Source organism: Heterodontus francisci, chromosome 6 (assembly GCF_036365525.1).
Source record: "Heterodontus francisci isolate sHetFra1 chromosome 6, sHetFra1.hap1, whole genome shotgun sequence".
Classification (NCBI taxonomy): Eukaryota; Metazoa; Chordata; class Chondrichthyes; order Heterodontiformes; family Heterodontidae; genus Heterodontus; species Heterodontus francisci.
Window position 1 is genome coordinate 611,544 of NC_090376.1, and position 18,268 is coordinate 629,811.

The window sequence follows — 18,268 nt, forward strand, 5'->3', positions numbered from 1 at the left end:
TGGCTACTATATCACAATTCCACGTGTCAATCATTGCCCTTAACTCATCCGTTTTACCTGCAATACTCCTGGCATTAAAGTAGAGGCCTTCCATCCTGGTCTTTCTCCCTTGAAACTTACTTCCGCTGTATTCCCTCTGACTTGTTCACTTTCCTGTGTTTAGCTTGTCCCTATTCTGCTAGGAGTCTGCATCCCCTCCCCCTGCCAAATTAGTTTAAACTCCTCCCAACAGCATAATGTGGAAAAATGTGAGGTTATCCACTTTGGTAGGAGGAATAGATGTACAGAGTATTTCTTAAATGGTAAGAGATTAGAAAGGGTCGATGTAGAAAGGGACCTGGGTGTCCTCGTCAATAAGTCACTGAAAGCTAACATGCAGGTGCAGCAAGCAATTAGGAAGGCTAATGGTTTGTTAGCCTTTATCGCAAGAGGATTTGAGTATAGGAGTAGTGAAGTCTTGCTTCAATTGTATAGAACCTTGGTTAGACTGCACCTGGAGTACTGAGTGCAGTTTTGGTCCCCTTACCTTAGGAAGGATATTATTGCCATACAGGGAGTGCATCGAAGGTTCACCAGACTTGTTCCCAGGATGGCGAGACTGTCCTTTGAGCAGAGATTGGGGAAACTGGGCCTGTATTCTCTAGAGTTTCGAAGAATGAGAGGTGATCTCATTGAAACCTACAAAATACTTAAAGGGATAGACAGGGTAGATGCAGCTCTCATGTTTCCCCTAGTTGGGGAGTCCAGAACCAGGGGACACAATTTCAAAATTTTTTAGGACGGCACAGTGGCACAGTGGTTAGCACCACAGCCTCACAGCTCCAGCAACCCGGGTTCGATTCTGGGTCCTGCCTGTGCCGAGTTTGCAAGTTCTCCCTGTGACCGTGTGGGTTTTCGCCGTGGGCTCCTCCCACAGCCAAAGACTTGCAGGTTGATAGGTAAATTGGCCATTATAAATTGCCCCTAGTATAGGTAGGTGGTAGGGGAATTGAGGGAAGGTGGGGATGTAAGAGGGTAATGGAATTAATGTAGGATTAGTATAAATGGGTGGTTGATGGTCAGCACAGACTCGGTGGGCCGAAGGGCCTGTTTCAGTGCTGTATCTCTAAATAAATAAAAGGGGGAAGCCACTTAGGACAGAAATGAGGAGAAATTTCTTTACTCAGACGGTTGTGAATCTTTGGAATTCTCTACCCCAGAGGGCTGTGGAAGCTCAGTCATTGAATATGTTTAAAGCAGAGATTGACAGATTTGTAAATGCAAAAGACATAGGGGGATATGAGGATAGTGTGGGAAAAAAGCATTGAAATGGATGATCAGACATGATCATATTGAATGGTGGAGCAGGCTCGATGGGCTGAATGGCCTACTCCTGTTCCTATGTTTCTCTGAGTGAAGTAATTTCTCCTCATCTCAGTCCTGAACGATTGACCCCTTATCCTGAGACTGTGTCACCGTGTTCTAGATTCCCTGACTAGTGGGAACAATCTCTCAGCTTCTACCCTATCAAGCCCTTGCAGAATCTTATATGTCTCAATTATATCGCCTCTCATTCTTCTAAACTCCAGAGAATATAGGCCCAATTTACTCAGCCTCTCATCATAGGACAACCCCCTCATCCCAGGGACCAATTTAGTAAATCTTTGCTGCACTACCTCCAGTGTAGGTATATCCTTTCTTAAATGTGGAGACCAAAACTGCACACAATATTCCAGGTGCGGTCTCACCAAAGTCCTGTACAATTTTAGTAAGACTTCTTTCTTCCTGTACTCCAATCCCCTTGTAATAAAGTCCAACATGCCATTTGCCTTCCTACTAGCCTGCTGCACCTGCATGTTAACTTTGTGCGTTCCTTGTACGAGTACATCCAAGTCTCTCTGAACATCAACACTTACCAGTTTCACACTTTAAAAAAAAAATTCTGCTTTTCTATTTTTACGACCAAAGTGAACAACTTCACACTTCCCTGCATTACACCCCTTTTGCCATCTTGTTGCCAAGTCATTTAGCCTGTCTATATCTACGAAAGGGAAATCATGCTTGACAAATCTACTGGAATTTTTTGAGGATGCAATTAGTAGAATAGATTTTTTTAAAAATTCATTCATGGGATGTGGACGTCACTGGCCAGGCCAGCATTTATTGCCCATCCCTAATTGCCCTTGAGAAGGTGGTGGTGAGCTGCCTTCCTGAACTGCTGCAGTCCATGTGGGGTAGGTACACCCACAGTGCTGTTAGGAAGGGAGTTTTTCATTCCTTTTTATTGACTTCGTAGCAGTTAGATACAACTGAGTGGCTTGCTAAGCCAGTTCAGAGGGCATGTAAGAGTCAACCACATTGGTGTAAGGACAGCAGATTTCCTTCCCTGAAGGACATTAGTGAACCAGATGGGTTTTTACAACAATCGACAATGGTTTCATGGCCATCATTAGATTAGCTTTTTAATTCCAGATTTTTATTAATTGAATTCAAATTCCATCTTCTGCTGTGGTGGGATTTGAACCCATGTCCCCAGAGCAATACCCTGGGTCTCTGGGTTACTAGTCCAGTGACAATACCACTACGCCACCGCCTATATTGATATAGATGAGGGAATTAAAAGTAATATATCCAAGTTTGCAGATGACAAAAAGCTGGGTGGGAGTGTGAGCTGTGAGGAGGATGCAGAGAAGCTCTAGTGTGATTTGGACAGGTTGAGTGAGTGGGCAAATACATGGCAGATGCAGTATAATGTGGATAAATGTGAGGTTATCCACTTTGGTGGCAAAAACAGAAAGGCAGATTATTATCTGAATGGCGATAGATTGGGAAAGGGGGAGGTGCAGCGAGACCTGGGTGTCCTTGTGCACCAGTCACTGAAAGTAAGCATGCAGGTGCAGCAGGCAGTTAAGAAGGCAAATGGTATGTTGGCCTTCATAGCGAGAGGATTCGAGTACAGGAGCAGGGATGTCTTGCTGCAATTATACAGGTTTTTGGTGAGACCACATCTAGAGTACTGTGTGCAGTTTTGGTCTCCTTATCTGAGGAAGGATGTTCTTGTTGAGGAAGGGGTAGAGTGAAGGTTCACTAGGCTGATTCCTGGGATGGCGGGACTGACGTATGAAGAAAGACTGAGTCAATTAGGCTTGTATTCACTAGAGTTTAGAAGAATGAGAGGGGATCTCATAGAAACCTACAAAATTCTAACAGGACTGGACAGACTAGATGCTGGAAAGATGTTCCTGATGGTGGGGCAGTCCAGGACCAGGGGTCACAGTCTAAGGATAAGGGGTAAGCCATTTAGGACTAGGATGAGGAGGGATTTCTTCACCCAGAGAGTGGGGAACCTGTGGAATTCTCTACCACAGAAAGCAGTTGATGCCAGATCATTAAATATATTCAAGAAAGAGTTAGATATAGTTCTTAGGGCTAAAGGGATCAAGGGATATGGGGAGAAAGCGGGAACAGGGTACTGAGTTTGGATGATCAGCCATGATCGTATTGAATGGCGGTGCAGGCTCGAAGGGCCGAATGGCCTACTCCTGCTCCTATTTTTTCAATGTTTCAATGGCAGATGGAGTTTAATTCGGACAAATGTGAGGTAATGCATTTTGGAAGATCTAATACAGGTGGGAAGTATACAGTAAATGGCAGAACCCTAAGGAGCATTGACAGGCAGAGAGATCTGGGCGTACAGGTCCACAGATCACTGAAAGTGGCAACGCAGGTGGATAAGGCAGTCAAGAAGGCATACGGCATGCTTGCCTTCATCGGTCGGGGCATAGAGTATAAAAATTGGCAAGTTATGCTGCAGCTGTACAAAACTTTAGTTAGGCCACACTTGGAATATTGTGTGCAATTCTGGTCGCCATACGACCAGAAGGATGTGGAGGCTTTGGAGAGGGTACAGAAGAGGTTTACCAGGATGTTGCCTGGTCTGGAGGGCATTAGCTATGAGGAGAGGTTGGATAAACTCGGATTGTTTTCACTGGAACGACGGAGATGGAGGGGCGACATGATAGAGGTTTACAAAGTTACGAGTGGCATGGACAGAGTGGATAGTCAGAAGCTTTTTCCCAGGATGGAAGAGTCAGTTACTAGGGGACATAGGTTTAAGGTGCGAGGGGCAAAGTTTAGAGGGGATGTGCGAGGCAGGTTCTTTACACAGAGGGTGGTGAGTGCCTGGAACTTGCTGCCGGGGGAGGTGGTGGAAGCAGGTACGATAGCGATGTTTAAAAGGCAACTTGACAAATACATGAATAGGATGGGAATAGAGGGATACAGGCCCCGGAAGTGCAGAAGGTTTTAGTTTAGGCAGGCATCAAGATTGACGCAGTCTTGGAGGGCCGAATGGCCTGTTCCTGTGCTGTACTGTTCTTTGTTTCTATCGCTTTGCAGCCTCTCTACATCCTCCCCACAGCTTACCTTTCTACCTAGCTTTGTATCATCAGCAAAGTTAGATACATTACTCTCTGTCTCATCATCCAAGTCATTAATATAGATTGTAAATAGTGAGGCCCCAGCACTGATCCTTGCGGAACCGCACGATTCACTGCCTGCCAACTTGCAAATGCCCCATTTATGCCCACTCACTGCTTCCTGTCTGTTAACTAATCCTCTATCCATGCTAATATATTATCCCCAATTTTATGAGTCTTTATGTTGCCTATTAATCTTTTATGTGGCACCTTTTGGAAATCCAGGTATACCACATCTACTGGTTCCCCTTTATCTACCCTACTAGTTACATCTTCAAAAAATCTAATAATTTTGTCAAACAGGATCTCCCTTTAGTAAAACCATGCTGACTTGTTCTAATCAGACTGTGCTTTTCCAAGTGCACTGTTAAGACTTCTTCAATGATAGTTTTCAGCACCTTCCCAATGACTGATGTTAGGCTAACTGACCTGTCGGTCCCTGTTTTCTCTCTACCTCCTTTCTTTGTCACTGAAGGTGGCAGGACAAGTTGAGAAAGCGGTTAATAAAGCATACAGGGCTTTATTAATAGGAGCATTGAGTACAAAAGCAAGAAAGTTATGACAAACCTGGGTAAAATACTGGTTCAGTCTCAACTGGAGTATTGTGTCCAGTTCTGGGCACCCACATTAGGAAAGATGTGAAGGCTTTAGAGATGGTGCAGAAAAGGTTTACAAGAATGGTTCCAGGGATGCGGAACTTCAATTACGTGGATAGATTGGAGAAGCTGAAGCTGTTTTCCTTGGAGACAAGAAGATTAAGAGGAAATGTGATGGAGGTTCAAAATCATGAGGGGTCTGGACAGAGTAGATAGAGAGAAACTGTTCCCATTGGCCGAAGAATCCAGAACCACAGGACACAGATTTAAGGTAATTGGTAAAAGAAGCAACAGTGACATGAGGAAAAACATTTTCACACAGTGAGTGGTTAGGATCTGGAATGCACAGACTGAGAGTGTGTTGGAGGCAGATTCAATTGTTGCTTTCAAAAGGGATAATTATCTGAAGAGAAAATTTTGCAGGGCTACGGTGAAAAGGTGGTTGAGTTGCTCTGCAGAGAGCCGCTGCGGACATCCTGGGCTGAATGGCCTCCTTCTGTGCTGTAACCATTCAATGATTCTACTCTTTGTATGTGTGGTCAATGAGTGAGTGAGTGTGTGTGAGTGACTGAGTGAGTCCGCCTAAGTCTCAGTGAGTTTCAATCTGTGAGTGTGTGTGTGTATGAGTGAGTGTGAATGGATGTGAGTGTCTGTGAGTGTGTGAGTGAATATGTGTGGGTCTGTGAGTGTATGTGGGTTGTGTGTCTGAGAGTCTGTGTGGGTGTGAGTGAGTGTATGAGTGAGTGTGAGTGGATGGATGTGTGTGTGAGAGTCTGTGTGGGTGTGGCTGTGAGTCTGTGTGGGTGTGAGTGTGTGAGTATGTGTGTGAGCGAGTCTGAGAGTACGAGTGTGTGAGTCAGTGAGTCAGTGTGTGAATGAGTACGAGTGTGTGTGTGTGAAACTGTGAGTGAGCTTGTGCGTTTGTGAATATTTGTGAGTGGTTTCTTGTGTCTAAGTGAGTGTGAGTCTGAGTGAGTGTGAGTCTGAATAACTGAGTGAGTGCATGTGAGTATGAGTGAGCATCAGCTTCTGAGTGAGAGTGTGAGTATGAATAAGTGAGTGAGTGAATGTGAGTGAGTATATGAGTGAGTGTGAGCCTGAATGAGTGAGTGTGAGTATGAGTGAGAGTGTAATTGAGTGTCAATATGTAATTGAGTAAGTTTAAGTATGTGAATGAGTGAGTGTGAGTGTGAGCGAGGGTGTGTGAATGAGAGTGAGTGCGAGTGAGTATGAGGGAGTGATTGAGTCTGTATGTGTGTGTGTTTAGGTTTGTGTGTGAGTATATGAGTGACTGTGTGAGTGAGTGTGTGTGTCAGTGTATGTGAGTGAGTGAGAGTATGTGACTGTGTCAGTGTGTGTGAATAAGTCTTTATGTGTGAGTAGGTGAGTGAGCATGGCTGAGTGTGAGTGAATAAGTGTGACTGAGTGCGAGTTATTGTGAATAACTATGTGAGTGTGCGTGTGATTTTGCACGAGGGAGTGAGTATGTGAACGGGTGAGACTGAGTGTGAGTGAGTGAATGAGTGAGTTTTTGAGTGAGTGTGACGGAGTGTGTGTGAGTGTGAGAATGTGAGTAAAAAGCAGAACCTCAAAGGTACTAATTTCTGGATTATTACCTGAGTAACGTGCAAATTGCGGGGGTAGGCGGTGGCGTAGTGGTATTATCACTGGACTAGTAACCCAGAGACCCAGGGTATTTCTCTGGGGACATGGGTTCAAATCCCACCACAGCAGAAGGTGGGATTTGAATTCAATTAATAAATCTGGAATTAAAAGCTAGTCTAATGATGGCCATGAAACCATTGTCGATTGTTGTAAAAACCCATCTGGTTCACTAATGTCCTTTAGGGAAGGAAATCTGCTGTCCTTACCTGGTCTGGCCTACATGTGACTCCAGACCTACAACAATGTGGTTAACTCTTACATGCCCTCTGAAATGGCCTAGCAAGCCACTCAGTTGTACTTAACCGCTACGAAGTTAATAGAAAGGAATGAAACTGGATGGACCACCCAGCATCGACCAAGGCACCGGAAACGACAATGGCAAACCCAGCCCTGTCGACCCTGCAAAGTCCTCCTTACTAACATCTGGGGGCTTGTGCCAAAGTTGGGAGAGCTGTCCCACAGACTAGTCAAGCAAAAGCCTGACATAGTCATACTCACGGAATCATTCCTTACAGACAATGTCCCAGACACTGCAATCACTATCCCTGGGTATGTCCTGTCCCACCGGCAGGACCCCATGAGGTCTCATGGCATCAGGTCAAACATGGGCAATGTAACCTCCTACTGATTACCACCTACCGCCCTCCCTCAGCTGATGATTCATTACTCCACCACGTTGAACACCACTTGGAGGAAGCACTGAGGGTGGCAAGGGCACAAAATGTACTCTGGGTGGGGGACTTCAATGTCCATCACCAAGACTGGCAAGGTAGCACCACTACTGACCGAGCTGGCCGAGTCCTAAAGGACATAGCTGCTAGACTGGGTCTGCGGCAGGTGGTGGGGGAACCAACACGAGGGAAAAACATACTTGACCTCGTCCTCACCAATCTGCCTGCTGCAGATGCTTCTGTCCATGACAGTATTGGTAGGAGTGACCACTTGTGGAGACGAAGTCCCGCCTTCACATTGAGGATACCGTCCATCGTGTTGTGTGGCACGATCACCATGCTAAATGGGATAGATTTAGAACAGATCTAGCAATGCAAAACTGGACATCCATGAGGTGCTGTGGGCCATCAGCAGCAGCAGAATTGTACTCAACCACAATCTGTAACCTCATGGCCTGGCAATTCCCCCACTCTACCATTGCCATCAAGCCAGGAGATCAACCTTGGTTCAATGAAGAATGCAGGAGGGCGAGCCAGGCGCAGCATCAGGCATACCTCAAAATGAGGTGTCAACCTGGTGAAGCTACAACACAGGACTATCTGAATGCCAAACTGCGTAAGCAGCATGCGACAGACAGAGATAAGCGATCCCATAACCAACGATCAGATCCAAGCTCTGCAGTCCTATCACATCCAGCCGTGAATGGTGGTGGACAATTAAACAACTAACTGGAGGAGGTGGCTGCACAAATATCCCCGTCCTCAATGATGGGGGAGCCCAGCACATCAGTGCGAAAGATAAGGCTGAAGCATTTGCAACAATCTTCAGCCAGAAGTGCCGAGTTGATGATCCATCTCGGCCTCCTCCAGAAGTCCCCAGCATCACAGATGCCAGACTTCAGCCAATTCGATTCACTCCGCGTGATATCAAGAAATGACTGAAGGCACTGGATAATGCAAAGGCTAAGGGCCCTGACAATATTCCAGCAATAGTACTGAAGACCTGTGCTCCAGAACTTGCCGTGCCCCTAGCCAAGCTGTTCCAGTACAGCTACAACACTGGCATCTACAGTGCAATGTGGAAAATTGCCCAGGTAAGTCCTGTACACAAAAAGCAGGACAAATCCAACCAGGCCAATTACCACCCCATCAGCCTACTCTCTATCATCAGTAAAGTGATGGAAGGTGTCATCAACAGTGCCATCAAGCGGCACTTGCTCAGCAATAACCTGCTCAGTGATGCTCAGTTTGGGTTCCGCCAGGGCCACTCAGCTCCTGACCTCATTACAGCCTTGGTTCAAACATGAACAAAAGGGCTGAACTCAAGAGGTGAGGTGAGAGTGACTGCCCTTGACATCAAGGCAGCATTTGACTGAGTATGGCATCAAGGAGCCCTCGCAAAACTGAGGTCAATGGGAATCAGGGGGAAAACCCTCCGCTGGCTGGAGTCATACCTAGCGCAAAGGAAGATGGTTGTGGTTGTTGGCGGTCAATCATCTGAGCTCCAGGACATCACTGCAGGAGTTCCTCAGGGTAGTGTCCTAGGCGCAACCATCTTCAGCTGCTTCATCAATGACCTTCCTTCAATCATAAGGTCAGAAGTGGGGATGTTCGCTGATGATTGCACAGTGTTCAGCACCATTCGTGACTCCTCAGATACTGAAGCAATCCGTGTAGAAATGCAACAAGACCTGGACAATACCGAGGCTTGGGCTGATAAGTGGCAAGTAACATTCATGCCACACAAGTGCCAGGCAATGACCATCTCCAACAAGAGAGAATCTAACCAACTCCCCTTGACATTCAACAGCATTACCATCGCTGAATCCCCCACTATCAACATCCTAGGGGTTACCATTGACCAGAAACTGAACTGCAGTAGCCATATAAATACCATGGCTACAAGAGCAGGTCAGAGGCTAGGAATCCTGAGGCGAGTAACTCACCTCCTGACTCCCCAAAGCGTGTCCACCATCTACAAGGCACAAGTCAGGAGTGTGATGGAATACTCTCCACTTGCCTGGATGGGTGCAGCTCCAACACCACTCAAGAAGCTCGACACCATCCAGGACAAAGCAGCCCGCTTGATTGGCACCCCATCTACAAACATTCACTCCCTCCACCACCGACGCACAGTGGCAGCAGTGTGTACCATCTACAAGATGCACTGCAGCAATGCACCAAGGCTCCGTAGACAGCACCTTCCAAACCCGCGACCTCTACCAACTAGAAGGACAAGGGCAGCAAATACATGGGAACACCACCACCTGCAAGTTCCCCTCCAAGTCACACACCATCCTGACTTGGAACTATATCACCGTTCCTTCACTGTCGCTGGGTCAAAATCCTGGAACTCCCTCCGAACAGCACTGTGGGTATACCTACCCCAAATGGACTGCAGCGGTTCAAGAAGGCAGCTGACCACCACCTTCTCAAGGGCAATTCGGGATGGGCAATAAATGCTGGCGTAGCCAGCGTCGCCCACATCCCATGAATGAAAATAAAAATTAAAAAATTGGCATAGGACAAATAAGATCAGAGAAATGAATGCGTGGCTCCATGACTGGTGTGGTAGAAGTGGGTTCTGGTACGTGGGGTACTGGCACCAGTACTGGGGAAAGTGAGGGCTATACCGTTGGGATGGTCTACACCTGAATCGTGCTTGGACCAGTGTTGTAGTCAGCTGCATAACTGGGGAGATAGAGAGGGTTTTATACTAAATAGCGGGGGCAAGGGATCAAATTTGGGAAGATGTGGTGAATCAAAGAGTAGAGACAAGGCAAGAAAGGTATAAATATGGGAAATGATTAACAGACCGTGACAGGAAGCGATAGAGAGTCCAAATCTAAGAGTAAATCAGCAGATAAGGCTAGAGGTTACAAAAATAATAAAAGGACTCAACTAAAGGCTCTGCATCTGAATGCATGTAGCATTCGAAACAAAACAGATGAACTGATAGCGCATATAGAAATAAATAAGTACGATCTGATAGCCATTACAGAGACATGGCTGCAGGATGATTGAGACCTGAATACTGAAGGGTACATGACATTTAGGAAGGACCAGGAAGCTAGGAAAATATGGAGGGGTGGCTCCGTTAATTAATGATGGTATCAGCACAATAGAGAGTGATGACCAAAGTTTAGGTAACCAGGATGTAGAAGCGGTTTGGCTAAAGATGAGAAATGATAAAGGCACGAAGTCACTTGTGGGAGTGGTGTACAGGCCCCCTAACAGTAACCACATGGTAGGACGGGGTATAAAGGAAGGAATAATAGATGCTTGTCAGAAAGGTACGACGATAATCATGGGGATTTTAATCTACATACAGACTGGAAAAATCAGATGGGCAAAGATAGCCTAGATGAGGAGTTCAAAGAATGTTTGAACATAGAACATAGAACAGTACAGCACAGTACAGGCCCTTCGGCCCACGATGTTGAGCCGACCCTTTAACCTACTCGAAGATCAAACGACCTGCATACCCTTCATTCTACTATCATCCATGTACCTATCCACGAGTCGCTTAAATGTCCCTAATGTATCTGCTTCTACTACCACCGCTGGCAGTGCATTCCACGCACCCACCACTCTCTATGTAAAGAACCTACCTCTGACATCTCCCCGAAACCTTCCTCCAATCACCTTAAAATTATGCCCCCTGGTGATAGCCCTTTCCACCCTGGGAAAAAGTCTCTGGCTATCCACTCTATCTATGCCTCTCATCATCTTGTACCCCTCTATCAAGTCACCTCTCATCCTTCTTCGCTCCAATGAGAAAAGCCCTAGCTCCCTCAAACTTTCTTCATCAGACATGCCCTCCAGTCCAGGCAGCATCCTGGTAAATCTCCTCTGCACCCTCTCTAAAGCTTCCACATCCTTCCGATAATGAGGCGACCAGAACTGAACACAATATTCCAAGTGTGGTCTAACCAGGGCTTTATAGAGCTGCAGCATAACCTCGCGGCTCTTAAACTCAATCCCCCTGTTAATGAAAGCCAACACCCCATACGCCTTCTTAACAACCCTATCAACCTGGGTGGCAACTTTGAGCGATCTATGGACATGGACCCCAAGATCCCTCTGTTCCTCCACACTACCAAGAATCCTGTCTTTAAGCCTGTATTCTGCATTCAAATTCGACCTTCCAAAATGAATCACTTCACACTTTTCCAGGTTGAACTCCATCTGCCACTTCTCAGCCCAGCTCTGCATCCTGTCAATGTCCCGTTACAACCTACAACAGCCCTCCACACTATCCACAACTCCAGCAACCTTCGTGTCATCGGCAAACCTGCTAACCCAGCCTTCCACTTCCTCATCCAAGTCATTTATAAAAATCACAAAGAGCAGAGGTCCCAGAACAGATCCTTGTGGAACACCACTGGTCACCGAGCTCCATGCTGAATACTTTCCATCTACTACCACCCTCTGTCTTTTATGGGCCAACCAATTCTGCAACCAGACAGCCAAATTTCCCTGTATCCCATGCCTCCTTACTTTCTGAATGAGCCTACCATGGGAAACCTTATCAAACGCCTTGCTAAAATCCATATTCACCACATCCACTGCTCTTCCTTCATCAATGTGTTTTGTCACATCCTCAAAGAATTCAGTAAGGCTTGTGAGGCATGACCTGCCCCTCACAAAGCCATGCTGACTATCTCTAATCAAACCATGCTTTTCCAAATAATCATAAATCCTGTCTCTCAGAATCCTCTCCAATAATTTGCCCACCACTGACGTAAGACTGACTGGTCTATAATTCCCAGGGTTATCCCTATTCCCTTTCTCGAACAAGGGAATAACATTTGCCACCCTCCAATCATCTGGTACTACTCCAGTGGACAGTGAGGACGCAAAGATCATCGCCAAAGGCACGGCAATCTCTTCCCTCGCTTCCCGTACAAACCTTGGGTATATCCCGTCTGGCCCCGGGGACTTATCTATCCTCATGTCTTTCAAATTTCCAGCACATCCTACTTCGTAACCTCCATCTGTTCGAGCATATCAGCCTGTTCCACGCTGTCCTCACAAACGACCAGGTCCCTCTCACTAGTGAATACTGAAGCAAAGTATTCATTAAGGACCTCCCCTACCTCCTCCGACTCCAGGCACAAGTTCCCTCCACTATCCCTGATCGGCCCTACCCTCACTCTGGCCATCCTCTTGTTCCTCACATAAGTGTAGAACGCCTTGGGATTTTCCTTAATCCTACCAGCCAAGACTTTTTCATGTCCCCTTCTAGCTCTCCTAAGTCCATTCTTCAGTTCCTTCCTGGCTACCTTGTAACCCTCTAGAGCCCTGTCTGATCCTTGCTTCCTCAACCTTAAGTAAGCTTCCTTCTTCCTCTTGACTAGCTGTTCCACATCTCTTGTCATCCAAGGTTCCTTCACCCTACCATCCCTTCCTTGCCTCATCGGGACAAACCTAAACAGCAGTCGCAGCAAGTGCTCCCTAAACAACCTCCACATTTCTGTCGTGCATTTCCCTGAGAACATCTGTTCCCAATTTAAGCTCCCCAGTTCCTGCCTAATAGCATTGTAATTCCCCCTCCCCCAATTAAATATTTTCCCATCCCGTCTGCTCCTATCCCTCTCCATGACTATAGTAAAGGTCAGGGAGTTGTGATCACTATCACCGAAATGCTCTCCCACCGAGAGATCTGCCACCTGGCCTGGTTCGTTGCCAAGCACCAAATCCAACATAGCCTCCCCTCTAGTCGGCCTATCTACATATTGAGTCAGGAAACCTTCCTGGACACACCTGACAAAATCTGCTCCAACCAAACTATTTGCACTAAGGAGGTTCCAATCAATATTAGGGAAGTTGAAGTCACCCATGACAACAACCCTGTTACTTCTGCACCTTTCCAAAATCTGCCTCCCAATCTGTTCCTCCATGTCTCTGTTGCTATTGGGGGTTTGTGAGATAATGTCTTAGAACAGCACGTTCTGGAGCCAATCAGAGAGCAGGCTATACTAGACCTAGTATTGTACAGTGAGATAAAATTAATTAATGACCTCATAGTGAAGGCACCCTCGGCAGCAGCGATTATAATATGGTTGAATTTTAAATTCAGTTTGAGGGAGGGAAGAGTGGGTCCAAGACTAGTGTTTTAAACTTAAATGAGGACAATTATGAGGACATGAAAGCAGAGCTAGCCAGTGTGAACTGGCAAATCAGGTTAAGGGATAGGTCAATAGAGATGCAGTGGCAGACATTTAAGGGAATATTTCAGAATACACAGAATAGATACATTTCAAAGAGAAAGAAAAATTCCAAGGGTGGGACCCACCATCCATGGTTAACGAAAACAGTTAAAGATAGTATCAAACTTAAAGAAAAAGCCTATAATTGCGCAAAGATGGGAGGCAGGTCAGAAGATTGGACAGAATATAAAAACAGCAAAGAATGATTAAAAGATTAACACGGAGGGAAAAATTAGAGTATGAGAAATAGCTAGCTAGAAATATAAAAATAGATAGCAAGAGTTTCTATAGATATTTAAAAAAGAAAAGAGTTAACAAAGTGAGTGTTGGTCCTATAGAAAGTGAGTCTGTGGAATTAATAATGGATAATAAGGAGATGGCAGATGAATTGAACAGATATTTTTAATCGGTCTTCACTATTGAGGATACAAGTAACATCCCAGTATTGGCTGTAAATCAGGAAATGGAAGGGAGGGAGGAACTCATGAAAATTACAATCACGAGGGAAGTGGTACTGAACAAATTGTTGGAGCTGCGGGCTGACAAATCCCCGGGTCCTGATGGACTTCATCCTAGGGTGTTAAAAGAAGTGGCTCGTGAGATAGTTGATGCATTGGATTTAATTTTCCAAAATTCCCTCGATACGGGGAAGGTTCCATTAAATTGGAAAATAGCGAATGTAACTCCTTTATTCAAAAAGGGAGGGAGACAGAAAGCAGGAAACTACAGGTCAGTTAGCTTAACATCTGTCTTAGGGAAAATGTTAGAAGCTATTATTAAAGACATTATAGCAGGGCATTTCGAAAAATTCAAGGTAATCAGGCAGAGTCAACATGGATTTGTGAAAGGGAAATTATGTTTAACCAATTTATTGGAGTTCTTTCAAGAAGTAACGTACTGTGGATAAAGGGGAACTAGTGGATGTATTGTACTTAGATTTCCAGAAGGCATTTGATAAGGTGCCACATCAAAGGTTATTGCAGAAAATAAAAGCTCATGGTGTAGGGGGTAACATATTGGCATGGATAGAAGATTGGCTAGCTAACAGGAAACAGAGAGTAGGCATAAATGGGTCATTTTCTGGTTGGCAAAATGTAACAAGTGGTGTGCAGCAGGGATCAGTGCTGGGGCCTCAACCTTTTACAATTTATATAAATGAATTAGATGAAGGGACGGAAGGTATGGTTGTTAAATTTGCTGATGACACAAAGATAGGTAGGAAAGTAATTTGTGAAGAGGGGACATAAGGAGGCTACAAAGGGATATAGATAGGTTAAGTGAGTGGGCAAAGACCTGGCAAATGGAGTATAATGTGGGAAAGTGGGAAATTGTCCACTTTGGCAGGAAGAATAAAAACGAAGCATATTATCTAAATGGTGAGAGATTGCAGAGCTCTGAGATGCAGAGGGATCCGGGTGTCCCAGTGTATGAATCGCAAAAGGTTAGTATGCAGGTACAGCATGTAATTAGGAAAGCTAATAGAATGTTATCGTTTATTGTGAGGGGAATTGAAGACAGAAGTAGGGAGGTTATGCTTCAGCTATACAGGGCATTGGTGAGACCACATCAGGAGTACTGTGTACAGTACTGGTCCCCTTATTTAAGGAAGGATATAAATGCGTTGGAGGCAGTACAGAGAAGGTTTACTAGATTAATAGCTGGAATGGGCGGGTTGTCTGATGAGGAAAGATTGGACAGGCTAAGCTTGTTTCTGCTGGAGTTTAGAAGAGTAAGAGGCGACGTGATTGAAACATATAAGATTCTGAGGGGTCTTGACAGGGTGGATGTGGAAAGGATGTTTCCCCTTGTGGGAGAATACGAACTAGGGGTCACTGTTTAAAAATAAGGGGTCGCCCATTTAAGACAGAAATGAGGAGAAATTTTTTCTCTCGGAGGGTCGTGAGTCTTTGGAACTCTTCCTCAAAAGGGGATGGAAGCAGAGTCTTTAAATATTTAAATGGCAGAGGTAGATAGATTCTTCATAAACAAGGGGGTGAAAGGTTATCGGGGGTGGCGGAAATGTGGAGTTGAGGTTACAATCAGAACAGCCATGATCTTGTAGAATGTCAGAACAGGCTCGAGGAACTGAGTGGTCTACTCCTAATTCGGATATACGAAAGTACGTATGAATGTCAGTGAGTGTGCGTGAGTGAGTGAGTGAGGGAGAGTGTGAGTGAGTAAGTGAGCCAGCGGGAGGTAGAGGAGCAGATATGTAGACAGATTTTGGAAAGATGTAAAGGTAACAGGGTTGTAGTGGTGGGTGATTTTAACTTCCCCAATATTGACTGGGACTCACTTAGTGTTAGGGGCTTCGATGGGGCAGAATTTGTGAGGAGCATCCAGGAGGGTTTCTTGAAACAATATGTAGAGAGTCCAACTAGGGATGGGGCCATACTGGACCTGGTATTGGGGAATGAGCCCGGCCAGGTGGTCGAAGTTTCAGTAGGGGAGCATTTCGGGAACAGTGACCATCATTCCATAAGTTTTAAGGTACTTGTGGATAAGGATACGAGGAGACCTCGGGTGAAGGTGCTAAATTGGGGGAAGGCTAATTCTAACAATATTAGACAGGAACTGAAGAATTTAGATTGGGGGCGGCTGTTTGAGGGTAAATCAACATCTGACATGTGGGTGTCTTTCAAATGTCAGTTGATTAGAATCCAGGACCAGCATATTCCTGTGAGGAAGAAGGATAAGTTTGGCAAGTTTCGGGAACCTTGGATAACGCGGGATATTGTGAGCCCAGTCAAAAAGAAAAAGGAAGCATTCGTAAGGACTGGAAGGCTAGGAACAGCCGAATCCCTTGAGGAATATAAAGACAGTAGAAAGGAACTTAAGCAAGGAGTCAGGAGGGCTAAAAGGGGTCATGAAAGGTCATTGGCAAACAGGATTAAGGAAAATCCCAAGGCTTTTTATACGTATATAAAGAGCAAGAGGGTAACTAGGGAAAGGGTTGGCCCGCTCAAGGACAGAGAAGGGAATCTATGTGTGGAGCCAGAGGAAATGGGCGAGGTACTAAATGAGTACTTTGCATCAGTATTCACCAAAGAGAAGGACTTGGTGGATGATGAGCCTAGGGAAGGGAGTGTAGATAGTCTCAGTCATCTCATTATCAAAAAGGAGGAGGTGTTGGGTATCTTGCAAAGCATTAAGGTCGATAAGTCCCCAGGGCCTGATGGGATCTACCCCAGAATACTGAGGGAGGCAAGGGAAGAAATTGCTGGCGCCTTGACAGAAATCATTGCAACCTCATTGGCTACAGGTGAGGTCCCAGAGGACTGGAGAATAGCCAATGTTGTTCCTTTGTTTAAGAAGGGTAGCAAGGATAATCCAGGAAGTTATAGGCCGGTGAGACTTGTATCAGTGGTAGGGAAATTATTAGAGAGGATTCTTCGGGACAGGATTTACTCCCATTTGGAAACAAACAAACATATTAGCGAGAGGCAGCATGGTTTTGTGAAGGGGAGGTCGTGTCTCACTAATTTGATTGAGTTTTTTGAGGAAGAGACAAAGATGATTGATGAAGGAATGGCAGTGGATGTTATCTATATGGACTTCAGTAAAGCCTTTGACAAGGTCCCTCATGGCAGACTGCTACAAAAGGTGAAGTCACACGGGATCAGAGGGGAGCTGGCAAGATGGAAACAGAACTGCCTCAGTCATAGAAGACAGAGGGTAGCAGTGGAAGGGTGCTTTTCTGAATGGAGGGATGTGACTAGTGGTGTTCCGCAGGGATCGGTGCTGGGACCTTTGCTCTTTGTAGTATATATAAATGACTTGGAGGAAAATGTAGCTGGTCTGATTAGTAAGTTTGTGAACGACACAAAGGTTGGTGGAGTTGCGGATAGTGATGAGGATTGTCAGAGGATACAGCAGGATATAGATCGGTTGGAGACTTGGGCGGAGAAATGGCAGATGGATTTTAATCCGGACAAATGTGGGGTAATTCATTTTGGAAGATCTAATGCATGTAGGAAGTATACAGTAAATGGCAGAACCCTTAGGAGTATTGACAGGTCCACAGGTCACTGAAAGTGGCAACGCAGGTGGATAAGGTAGTCAAGAAGGCATACGGCATGCTTGCCTTCATCGGTCGGGGCATAGAGTATAAAAATTGGCAAGTCCTGTTGCAGCTGTACAGAACTTTAGTTAGGCCACACTTAGAATATTGCGTGCAATTCTGGTCGCCACACTACCAGAAGGACGTGGAGGCTTTGGAGAGGGTACAGAAGAGGTTTACCAGGATGTTGCCTGGTCTGGACGGCATTAGCTATGAGGAGAGGTTGGATAAACTCGGATTGTTTTCACTGGAACGATGGAGGTGGAGGGGCGGCATGATAGGGGTTTACAAAGTTATGAGCGGCATGGACAGAGTGGATAGTCAGAAGCTTTTTCCCAGGGTGGAAGAGTCAGTTACTAGGGAACATGGGTTTAAGGTGAGAGGGACAAAGTTTAGAGGGGATGTGTGAGGCAAGTTCTTTACATAGAGGGTGGTGAGTGCCTGGAACTTGCTGCCAGGGGAGGTGGTGGAAGCAGGTACGATAGCGACGTTTAAGAGGCATCTTGACAAATACATGAATAGGATGGGAATAGAGGGATACGGTCCCCGGAGGTGCAGAAGGTTTTAGTTTAGGCAGGCATCAAGATCGGCGCAGGCTTGGAGGGCC

General features: G+C 45.7%; 1 protein-coding gene across 1 annotated transcript in view; it reads right to left on the minus strand.

Annotated features, from left to right (window-relative positions):
- The window catches only part of LOC137371067 (protocadherin-16-like), a 579,474-nt gene that overhangs the window by 141,976 nt on the left and 419,230 nt on the right, over positions 1–18,268 (minus strand). The gene's annotated exons all lie outside the window — the stretch shown is intronic.